The following is a 12983-nucleotide window of genomic DNA, read 5'->3' on the forward strand; positions in this document are numbered from 1 at the left end:
TCACTGGGAGTTTCAGGCTTTTCAGATAAAATTTACTAGCCCGGATTAGAATATCTTTGTGCCCAAGGGACAATGATCAATGAAGCTATTCTTAGAATGCAAAGTTTTCCTTTCTAAAATACTGGAAAGGAGCAACACCTTGAACACCACAGGAAACCCATAAATATCTAATTTGCACCACTGCATGATAAAAGCAGCTTGCTTCTTTCACTCATTAGCAACCCTCAAAAATATAGTCTAGCTTTTTGCCTGCTAAAAGTATATTTACATTTCCTTTTTGCATCAACTACATAAAGCCGGTTTATTCCCATGGTTTTTCTGCAGCTCTGGTCCACTTGAACTGTGTTTGGAAAGCTGGCAGACAGAGCGCTGTTTTGAGACAAACACAGTGGTGAAAAGTGCAAGTGTTGAATGAGAAGTCATTTAAATTAATGCATTTGAAATCATGGATTTTTAAATGAATTAAATTTGGAAGCTGTTTCAGTTTTCTAGATGACAGGAAGTCAGCCATTGTATTCTACTGTGAGTAACAAGCTCTTTATCCTGCAGATGATAATTGCTTGCAGAGGCAAATTTTAGGTTCCTTAAGATAGGAAAAATCTTAGTCATCTTTGTACTTTCTACACGTCAGTGCTTTTGTACCTAATATGTGTTTAGTAAAATTTTTAATTGAATTTGAATGAATAGATTACTAGGGTTTGAGAATAAGATCAAGAATTTTTTTCAGTGATTGAAACGATTAAAATTTGAACATATGATGGATGCTTTAGCCATATTAGGTCTGACTCAACCTGGAAGCTTGGTTATAAATATAATGCTATTGGAGCCAGGGAGTATCCAACTGCTAATCAGGAAGCTCTGGTAGTGATGGTGCTATTGTAAGTTTGACATAAAAAGAAAATGGAAAGTGAGACTTTCCCTGCAAGTTTTAGCCCAGCCTAGGAAAGTAGGACACTCCATCTGGTAGATACAAGCATTCAGTTCAGTGGACTGAGACTCTCTGTGGCAGAAGAGTTCACCAGGCTTTGCCACAGTCTACATGAGTTATCTAAATTTCTCTTTCATTGTGAGACAGAGTTTCCAGGAGTTGGAATAAATGAGGTTGTATATTTGCCAGTCATAGGAATCAAACTCATCTCTTCCCTTTCTCTTGCCTCAATGTTGGCCAATAACAAGAGACTTCTCATGTGTGCAAAGCCTTTTGGCTTCCGTTTGAAAAAAAAAAAAATTAACGGTGATTCCAATCAGTTTCTCCCTAACCTTTTCTCTTTCATGCCATCTAGCAGAGCAGGGCCTCTTTTCTCATCTTCCCTCTATCCATTCAGGTTACATGGATGAGTCTGAAATGTTCAAATCTCCTAAATGCATTTTTAAATGTAGGAGATGTGCTTCGAAATCCTAGGTGTAGGATACTGATGCCATCTTTACCACACATATGGCTCTTAGCACTTTACAGCTCAATTTTCTGCTTAAAAGGGTGCCGCTTTTAAACTAGCAAATACAGCAAGTGACTAATTAGCCAAATTAATGAGGGCTTGTTTACTCGAAGTCCCCAGTGCCCTTGGAACTTGGGATGTTTCATTATTACAATCTGCAAGTGGTTTCCTCCAATTAATTTTTAACATACGGCTCTTGCCTATTCTCAGTAATATGTAATATCCTAATACTTCAGAGGAGCTTGCAAGCATTAACTTATTATTCCTCATAAGGGACTATTGGAAAACCAAAACAAAAAAGGAATCATAGTGCTTTTTTTGTCAAGACTGCTTTTTTGGTATACTTTATTACAAAGTCTATAGGTCTAAAGCAAAATTAGTAAAGGACAATTATTAAGGCCCATTGTCAGAAAAGGATGGAAAGGAAGAAACATATGTAAATATGAAAGAAATTTCTCTTTGACACAGAATAAATGATAAATAAGCTAAGAAAAGTCATTCCTCTTACAGATTCTTGTCTTCTAACTGGAAATAAACTCAAATCTAATTGGGCATGTGAAAGCATGTATTTGGATGCACATTCAAAAGTGATATATGCATCTAGTTACATATAAAGAAAGAAGTGAGATGAACATCTAAAGCACATTCAGAAGTAATCTGTGCATCTAGAGCATTTACAGAAGTGAGGTCTGCATCTAGAACACATTCAGAAGTGAGGTGCGTGAGTGATGTCACAAGAGGAGTGAAGTAGAAAGCTCTAAGAATTGGTCCCTCCACTGAAGCAGCCATTAAACTGGTAAAGTCAGATAGAATCATGTTTTTCAGAACTCCAGAATCTAATAATAATAAAAAACAACAACTGGGGGAGAGCTTAAAGAAGAAAGAGATTGCAAAATTTCAGCATTTAGGGAAATCTCTGTGATATCACTGCTGAGAATGAAACAGATTTTAGGGATCACACATAACAAAGAATACAGTCACTGCAAAAGAAATTGTTTGGAAAAAGTCACTTAACAAATGGATGACCTAAATCCTTAATAATCAATAATAGCAAACCCTGAAAGGAGAGAAAATATGATTTCCAGAGTTACTACATTGTAATGCCAAAATGTTAACAAAATCTTCAACAAAAATTACAAGGCATACAAAGACACAGGAAAGTATAGCTACTCACAGGAAAAAAATAAATTGACCAAGAACAGCTCTGAGCCAGCTCAGACATTAAACTTACTACACAAAAACTTTACATCTAGACATCTAAGTGAAATTATGGATAAAGAACTAAAGGAAATCAGCAAAACAATGAAGAAATAAAGAATATCAGTGAAAACAGAGACATTTTAAAAAGAAATCAAATAGAAAGTCTGAAGCTGAAAAGTATAATAGCTGAAATCAAACATTTGCTAGACAGATTTAGCAGTAGATCCAGCCAGGCAAAGGAAAGAAATAGCAAACTTGAAGATAGGACAATTGAAATTGAGTCTAAGGGCAGGAAGAGAAAAAATAATGGAGAAAAATGACACAACCTAAAGGATTTGTGGGACTCTATCAGCTGTATAAACATACACATTATGGGAATTGCGGAGGATAAAGAGAGAGAGGAAGGGGAAGAAGTAATATTGAAGAAATAATGGCTGGGAACTTTCCAAATTAGATGAAATACATGAATCTACACATCCAAGAATTTCAACAAACCTCAAGTAGGATAAACTTCAAAGAAATCCACATGAAGACATCTTATTACCAAACTCTCAAAACCTAAACACAGAGAGAATCTTGAGAGCAGCAAGATAAAAGTGATTCATCATAGACAAATGATCCTTAATAAAATTAACAGCTGACTTCACGTCAGAAAAGCATGGAGGGCAAAAGGCAATGGGTGACATGTTCAATGTGCTGATAAACAAAAAAAAAGCCAAATAAAAATTCTATAACTGGAAAAATTGCTCCTCAAAAACGAAAAAGAAATTTAGACACTTCCCAATAAACAAAAGCTGGGAAAGCTCATTGCTAGTGGACGTACTCTATAAGAAATACTAAGCAGGGTCCTTAAGACCAGAATGAAAGGAAACTATACAGTGAGTTGAGTCCATGTGAAGAAATGGAAAACTTTGGTAAACATAACTTACATAGGTAAATACAAAAGATACTAGTATTATTATATTTTTGGTTTGTAACTTTTAATTTTCCTGTATGATTTAAAAAACAAATGCATAAGATGTTCATTATAAATCTATGTTAATGAGGACACAGTGTATAAATATGTAATTTGTGATAATTAGAGCATAAATGGAGAGAGAAATACAGGAGTAGAGTTTTGGGGATTAAAGCTACTAAAGCTTAGTTGGTATCAATCTAAACAAGATTATTATAAACAATCTTATAGATTTAGCATATTGATTGTAATACCCATGATAATCACTAAGAAAATAACTTAAAAATATACAGGAAAGGAAATGAGTAGGGAATCCAAATGTTACACTAGGGAAAAAAGAAATGAACCAATCACAAAAGAAAACAGAGGAACTAAAGAACAAAAAGGATATAACAAATAAAGAAAACAAATGGCAGAAGTAGTTCTTTCTTATTAGCAATCATTTCAATATAAATGGATTAAACATACCAATTAAAAGACAGACTATCAAAATAAATTAAAAAAATGTTCAACTATATTCTGCCTACAACAAAAGGTAGTAGTGGGGTGTGCCTCTAGAGCACATTCAGAGTGAGGTGCACATGTAGAACGTGAATAGAACCAAGGTCCATCCCTATAGCATATGCAGAAGTGAAGTGAGCATCTCCAGTCCATTCAGAAGGGAGATAATTGGCATTAATGATTAAATTCTAATTTATTCAAGATTATCATTTCCATTTTTACCTAAAACTTAGAAAAATTAATCATTCTATTTTTGTATTTTGACAAATGATAATCTTATATATTCAGGTATTGAGTTTGGAATGAGTGTTTTAAAAAGAAAGGGAAAGGGATTTTTTTGATCACCAACTACAAGATAATAGTTCTAAAACATGACAACAAGGTTGGGATAACTTGCATTTGAGTCAATGGAGATTTCACAAAAAGGCATATTTGGCATCTTGAAATTTGTGGATACATTAAGAACAGGAGAAAAAAATTCAGCATGTGTACATACCAGTTATTTACTTAGGATATAGAGAGAATGGGTTTTGAGGTTGTGTTTGATGAAAGAGAGCCTGGTTGGTTGACTTGGTGAGGAGAAAGAATATTCCAGGTCAGGGAGGAGGTAAAATGTACGTTGAACAGAAAGTGGATTTGAAGGCTAAGAAAACAAAGGAAACAATAGAGTTCAAACCTTCCTTGAAGCAGCTGATAAATGCAGTTTCATAGGAAAAGAAACAACAATTTCATCCTTAATTACTTAATATTTCAAGTATCATTCTTGACACAGAGAAAGATAGCAATGGACTATTAGTGGCCTCATATCTTTCTCTCCTCCAACCATTGGATGTATTATTTTTTTAAAGATGTTCTCTTCTTAAAACACTCTGATAACTGGCTTTCCATTGATAAGAGTATAAAGTGCAAACTTACTGGCTTGAATTCAAGGCCTCCCACAATCAGGCTCTTATCTGCCTTTCCACCCTTTCATTTTTTAATCTTCTACCTTCTCAGGTGGTAGTTTGGCTAGACGACACAGGCTCTACATATTTTTGATAAATCCCCTGTTTTAAAAGACTAGGTATTTGGATCTTATGATTATATGAAGACAGAGGTAACCTAAGAACATTATGAGCCTTTCCCATACTCTCATCTGCAAAAATGGGTTTTGGCTTTGCCTGCAGTTTCTTTTCCTTTCTTGCCTCTTGAGGCATGTTCTGCTATTGCCAGGCCAGATTCCTGGGGATTCATGATGCAAAATTAGAAAAATAGGTGGGGAAGGTAGAACAATCAGAGTGTTCAGACAAGACATGGAAGAGGAGATATTTTTATTTATTTTTTAAAAATTTTAAGATTTCATTTATGAGAGAGAGAGAGAAAGAAAGAAGAGGAGAGAGGGCACATAAGCAGGGGAGAGGGAGAAGCTGGCTCCCCACTGAGCAAGGAGACCAATGCATGGCTCAACCGCAGGACCCTGGGATCATGACCTGAGCTGAAAGCAGATGCGTAACCAATTGAACTACCCAGGTGCCCCGGGAGAAGATATTTTTAGAGTCTCAAGGACAGCTGCATGAGGAGTGTTCCAGGTTATGAAAAAAAAATAAATGGGAGAAGAAAGTAAGGTTTTAAAAAACATAACATTACATATGAATTGTAATTCTTCAACTGTAATCCAAAAGGATTGAGTGATTTCAAAATTACTCGGTGTTGAACAGCGTTTTGCTGAGTGTGCACTAGACTGAATCACATGGCTTCTGGCTTCAATAGGCTACATGAATGACAGTCAAGTTCTGGAAACTAGTGACATTAGGTGGAATTTGGATTAAAGGCACTGGTCCTTTTCAAATCCTATTTCTGAGACTCAAGTTTTTGTTTATTTATAGTTCTTTCAAAGTCTCTTTTAAGACTTAGCTCTAACATGACCTTCTTTTTGAAAGCTTTTCCTGATATTCTTCATTTCCTAATGGAATGGAATCCCTATCCTTCAGGTCTTTCTTCTCCTTTAGATAGATTTCTCTCATTTCAACTATGAAACTAAATTTATTTGTCTGTCTTACTAACTGACTGTGAGTTCTTTGAGGGCAGACACTAACTTTGTATCTTTGGATCCTAGCATGGCACCTGGCACTTAGGCCTTTAGGGCACACTTGTTGACTAAGCAGCTTATTAGCCATTGTTCCTGCTAATTGTTTCTCCCCACTTCCATGCCTACATATCACTGACTGATGAGTGTTCCTGAAGAACAGGATATACACAATGGCTCCACACTGTTAAAATGAGAGTTCAAATTCATTAGTGTAGCATTCAAAATTCTTGATAATCTGACTTTAAATTATTTTTTAGGCTTCCTCTCCCTTTTAAACCTCTTTGTTCTATCCAAATTGGATCACTTGTATAGTTTTTTTTTTTCAAAATGGTTCTTTGTAGTGTGAAGGAAGAACTTTATAAAATATCCCAGCGCATTCCCTGCCAGCCTCAGAATTAGCACTTACAGTTGTTATAGTAAAGACTGCTGGGACAAAGGGACAGGAGACAAAAGATGACACAGGAGAATGTAAGTTATTGTGAATGTTCCAATTTCTATGTTAGGCAATGGGATCACTGGTGTTTATATATTTTAAATAAGCAAGCAAGCAAACAAATAAATAAACAACAGCTGCATAGACCAATGATGAAAGTGTGCCATAAAAATCAAGGGTATGATGGATTCAATTCCATGAATTTGAAATAAACAGAAGGGTAGCTGGAGTTTGTAGGGTAATGAGGAAGAAGACTACAAGTAACATACCTAAAACTGACTGTCCCTTCTCCCACATGTCTGAGATTCTTTCTGCTTTCTCCCTGACACCTTCATTTGTGAAATGGTCACAAATAATAGTGGACAATTTTTTTAAAAAAATTTTGTGTCTAGGTACCAATATAGAAAAGATATTTAAATTTTATGCTGAGAATTTCTCCATGACTTTTTGTAGACAGTCGTACAAAGCTTTAGTATGCCTAAGTATAACCTGGAATTTTTTCTTAGTTTGACATTTTGAATTTCTGTACCAGCTTCCTAGAGGTTCTGATTCATTAGGTTTGGTTGTATGATCCAAGAATATGATTTTAAATAATTATTCTTGTATCATTTTGATGCAGATGATCCAAGAAAAATATGTAATTCTATGACTTTGGTCAGGCTTTTTTTTTTTTTTTTTTTTTTGACTATCAGGTGGAACCACAGACTTCTCAGTGGTGTAGAAATGTACAAAGACCCTGAAGACAGTTAAGAAGAACATCAGAAATGGTTAGAGTAATGGAAGGATTGATTTGAGGCATTTACCAGGTTTAAAGGATCTAAACGTGTCTAATCCTTAAAGCCTAGCTCAGTAACAACTAATGGGAGATGTGATAATGCTCTACAAATATTTGAATGGCGTAAACATCAAAGATGGAGAGAAATTACTTAGCTTGTTAGAAGAGAGTATGATTAAGAGTAACTAAAAATGACCTCTGGGCTGAATCTAGGATTAGCTTTATGGAAGTAAAGTGATTAGATTTGAGGGTAGACTTAACAAAAGTGATAAATCAATAGAGATAAATGTGAAGAAAAATTGATCTGTAAATAAGTTGATCTCACTTTTATTTAAAAGCTGGGGATGAGAGCTCCCAAATTTCCTCTAGTGTCCATTTCTTTTTTTAGTATCCATCTGGCCCCGTCTCCCATCTGCTTTCATGTTTGGCCTTGATAAATTTTGAGTTGTCCTTATTCTTTTTTCTGGGGACATCACAATGATAGCCACACTTAATTTGACAGTTGCAGGAGTCACTTTCTTGCAATAAATACTTGTTTGTTTGTTTAGAGGTAGGGAGGGGCAGAGGGAGAGAGAGAGAGAGAGAATCTTAAGCAGCCTCCATGCCCAGCGTGGATCTCACAACCCTGAGATCATGACCTGAACCAAAATAAAGAGTCAGATGATTAACTGACTGAGCCACCCCAGGCACCCCGTGATAAATATTTATTAATCATTTACTGTAAGTCTAGGCACTAGGAAACAAGAAAAACAGAGGCTTCAGGGAGCTTATATCCTAGAGGATTACTGATTATTATGTACTGAATGTTTTTGTCTCCCCAACATGTGTATCTTGAAATCGTGACCCCCCCATCACTTTGCAGGCTTAAGATATGGGGCTTTTGGGAGGTGATTAGGTTGTAAAGATGGAGCCCTCATGAATGGGATTAGTGCTCTTACATAAGAGACCCCAGGAGCTCTTTAGCCCTCTTTCTGCCTACCATTTGAAGACACAGTGAGAAGTTGGCAGTCTCCAACCAGGAAGCACACTTTCACCAGACACCAAATCTATAGGTTCCAGCCTCTAGCATGTTAAGAAATAAATGTCTGGCTTTTAAACCAACAAATCCATGAGACTTTTGTTATAGAAGCTTGAAGAAAAACACTGATGATGCCCCACTTGATAAGTTTCTAGCTGGAAGTGGTTGAGTTCTTTCTCCATTTCTGTTACACGGAGAGAACACAATAGCTCTCGGTTGTAGCTAACCCTATAAGACAGGTAGCTGGGAGAAAAACCATTAGAACAGAACAGAATATGAGACTTGTCTCTTCCTTCCTTCCTTCCTTCCTTCCTTCCTTCCTTCCTTCCTTCCTTCCTTCCTTCCTTCCCTCCCTCCCTCCCTCCCTCCCTCCTTTCTTTCTTTCTTTCTTTCTTTCTTTCTTTCTTTCTTTCTTTCTTTCTTTCTTTCTTTCTTTCTTTCTTTCTTTTCTTTCATTTTTTTCTAAAAAAATTGTATCATATCATATCAAACCCTCCATGTCTGTTTACACGTTTCTACCATCCCTCATCCCCCATCTATTGCAATCACTCATTCTGTTCTTTGAATCTATAAGCTTGACTTTTTAAAAAAAGATTTTATTTATTTATTCATGAGAGACACACACAGAGAGGCAGAGACACAGGCAAGGAGAAGCAGGCTGCCTGCGGGGAGCCCAATATGGAACTCCAACGCGGGATCCTGGGATCATGCCCTGAGCTGAAGGCAGACGCTCAACCACTGAACCACCCAGGTATCCCTTGATTTATTTTTTAATATTCCATGTAGTAGAGATCAAATCGCATGTCTTTCTTTATCTGGCTTATTTTGCTTAGCATAATGTCCTTAAGGTCCATCCATGTTGTTGCAGATGGTGAAATTTTATCTTTTTTATGGCTGAATAATATTCCAATGTATATATACCACAATTTATTTATCTAGTCATGCATCCATGGACACTCAGGCTGTTTCCATATCTTGGCTATTTTAAATAATGCTGCCATGAACATGGGGGTGCATATATCTTTCTCAATTAATGTTTTTGTTTTCTTTGGATAAATACCCAGAAGTAGATATTACAGTAGCTCTATTTTTGATTTTTTGAGAAACCTCTGTACTGTTTCCCACAGTGATTGCACCAATTTACATTTCCATCATAGTGCATAGGGTTCCCTTTTCTCCACTTTCTTGCCATTGTTTTTTGTCTTTTTCATGCTAGCTAGTCCAACAGGTGTGAGGTGATATTTCATTGTGGTTTTGATTTACATTTCCTTGATGATTAATGATGTTGAGCATCTTTTCATTTACTTGTTGGCCATCTATATGTCTTCAGAAAATTTCTACTAGATCTTTTACTTTTTTATTGGATTATTTGTGGGTTTTGCTATTAAATCGTATGAGTTCTTTGTATGTTTTGGATATTGGCCCCTTACCAGATGGATGATTGGCAACTATTTTCTCCCATTTAGTAGGTTGCCTCTTCATTTTGTTGATGGTTTTCTCTGCTGTGCAGAAGTTTTTTAGTTTGATGTAGTCCCGCTTATTTGCTATTGTTGGTTTTACTTTTGATGTCAGAATAAAAAACAAAACACAAAAACAAACAAACAAACAAAAAACATCACCAAGACCTATATCAAGGAGCTCACTGACTAGGTTTTCTTCTAAGCGTTTTATGTGTTCAGGTCTCATGTTCAAGTCTTTAATCCCTTTTCAGTTATTTTTTGTGTGTGGATTAAGGTAGTGGTCCAACTTCATCTTTTACATGCGGCAGTCCACTTATCCCATCACCATTTATTAAAGAGCTTATCCTTTCTCCACTGTATATTCTTGGCTCCTTGGTCATATATTAATTGACCACATATGTGTGGGTTTATTTCTGGGTTCTTTTTTCTATTGATCTATGTGTCTGCTTTTATGCCAATACCATACCTTTTTTGTTACTATAGCTTTGTAACATAGTTTGAAATCAGAGAGTATAATGCATCCAGTTTTATTATTCTTTCTCAAGATTGCCTTGGCTATTCTGGGTCTTTTGTGGATCCATACAAATTTTAGGATTGTTCTATTTCTGTAAGAAAAAAAATGCCATTGGAGTTTTGATAGGCATTGCACTGAATCTGTATATTGCTTTGAGTAGTATGGGCATTTTGACAATAGTACTTCTTTCTATCTATGAGTATAGAATATCTTCCAATTTAATTATGTCTTCTTTGGTTTTTTTCACCTAATGCCTTATGGTTTCCAATATACAGGTCTTTCACCTCTTTGGTTAAGTTTATTTCTAAGTATTTATTCTTTTTGCAACTGTAAATGGGATGGGTTTCTTAATTTATCTTCCTGTAGCTTGCTATTTGTGTAAAGAAATGCAACAGATTTTTGTGTATTGATATTGTATCCTGTAACTTTACTGAGTTAATTTATTAGTTGTAACATCATTTTGATGGAGTCTTCAGGGTCTTCTATACACAACGTCATGTCATCTGCAAATAGTGACAGTTTTACCTCTTCCTTTCCAATATAGATGCCTTTTATTTGTTTTTCTTGCCTAATTGCTCTGGCTAGACATGGAGTAAGAGATGACTTTAAGGTAAAGTGGTGAACTTATTACCACTTCGCATCCTTCCTTCCCCCCCAAAAAGGACTATACTTTCTTCTTCTAGACTTTCTCTCCTTTCCATCTTAGACTGAAATTGTTCTTTTGTGATTAGCTCTCTTAAGGCTGGTATTCAGTTAAAATCAAAACACAAACATTTACTTAATCTTATCTATTTTTAAATGTTCTGGGGAGAAGGGCAGGACAGACAGATGAGAGATTTGGGCAGGGGATTGTTGTGGGCTACACCACACATATCCATTCTTAGAAGTGTCCTGTGATTTAATCCAGGCAACCACTCCATTGGGTTTCATTTGGGTTATTCTAGTATCATGGCTTCTGCCTTGCTAACCTGAATCCAGTAAGACTTAAAGCCCTGGGGCAGGGACAGAGTCTTCTCGTTCTTTGGTAATTCCTTGCTAGGCCGATATTTAAAGGCTCTGATGCTTTTCACACATTATTTCCTTTAATTTTCAATACAATTCCATGGAGTACCTACCTCTGCCAGCTAGGTGAGAACATAGAACACTTACAGTCTTGTCTTCTCTGATCTGAGTTTTTTCCCTTCTTATAGGCAGATATAGCAACAGGCCTAGTTATTGGACTCCTGGATTTTTAAAGAAGTTTTTTTTAAAAAATATGTTTTCAGGACTCCTGAGTGGCTCAGTGGTTGGGTGCCTACCTTTGGCTCAGGTTGTGATCCTGGGATCTGAGATCAAGTCCTGCATCAGGCTCCTTGCAAGGAGCCTGCTTTTCCTTCTGCCTATCTCTCTGCCTCTCTCTCTCAGTCTGTGTCTCTCATGAATAAATAAATAAATCTTAAAAAAATTAATTTAATTTAATTTAAAAATATGTTTCTGGGTTGAAGTTAGAATTGTGATCATCTCAATTGGATGAAAATACTCAGCTGCCCTCTGTGAAGAGGACACATGCAGATATTTCAGAGTGATTAATGAATTGTGGAGAGCCTTCCGAAGGATCATTGTCTCTGAATATTTTTATAAACTGCTAGCAGAGATTAACTATTGTCCTTTTCTAGGGAAAAGTCTAGAACTGTCTGTTGATTATGGTAGCCACTAGCCATATGTGGTTATCAAGCAATTGAAATTCATCTAGTCTGAATTGAGATGTACACTAAGTATGAAATACCAGATTTAGAAAACTTAGTAGGAAAAAAGAATGTAAGATATTTAATCATTAATAAATTTTTATATTAATTTCAAGTTGAAATTATATTTTGGATACATTGGCTTAAAACATATTATTACAATTAAGCTTGCTTGTTTCTTTTTACTATTTAAAAATGTGGCCCCCAGAAAGTTTAAAATCACATATGTGCATGCATATATTTCCATTGGACAGCACTGGGCTAGAAGAAAGATATCTAGAAATATGTGCTTCTAATTAAGCACACCTTACATTTTTACACCTTTTTTTTCTGCTGGGACTGCTTATATCTACCATTTAAACAAGCTTAGAATTAAACTGCCACCTTTGCTTTAAAAACATCTGGCATGTAACACCAAGGCACAATTATTTTTCTGCTGCAGCCATGTTGCCATAGGAGCAAAGTTATGGTGTAATAAAGAACAACTTGAGCTAATAACTTGTTTTTTTTTTTTTTGAGCTAATAACTTGTATATGAAAATAGTTACATCTTCATTGTGAGAACCACGAGGCACCCATACTGTTTCATTGCACACACAAATCCCTTTTATAATGATGCTTTTTCATTCATTTGGCATGCTTTTATTATTATTAATACAACAGTGAAAACTCTATATATATCAGGGTAAAAGCATCTATTTTGGATAATCAAACCTATAAATCTTGTGGCTGCTCAGATATAGCCAATTAACTCCCCTTCCTCAGAACTGCAGTATACCAGATGGTGCAAAAAGGGTGGCCACATACTTTTTGCAGTGCTTTTGACTGAGTGACATAGTCACAAAAGCCATGGAAACTAGTGGGGAGGGACAGGTGTGTCAGTTGCCAAAGATGCTCATT

Source organism: Nyctereutes procyonoides, unplaced genomic scaffold (assembly GCF_905146905.1).
Source record: "Nyctereutes procyonoides isolate TBG_1078 unplaced genomic scaffold, NYPRO_anot_genome, whole genome shotgun sequence".
Taxonomy (NCBI): domain Eukaryota; kingdom Metazoa; phylum Chordata; class Mammalia; order Carnivora; family Canidae; genus Nyctereutes; species Nyctereutes procyonoides.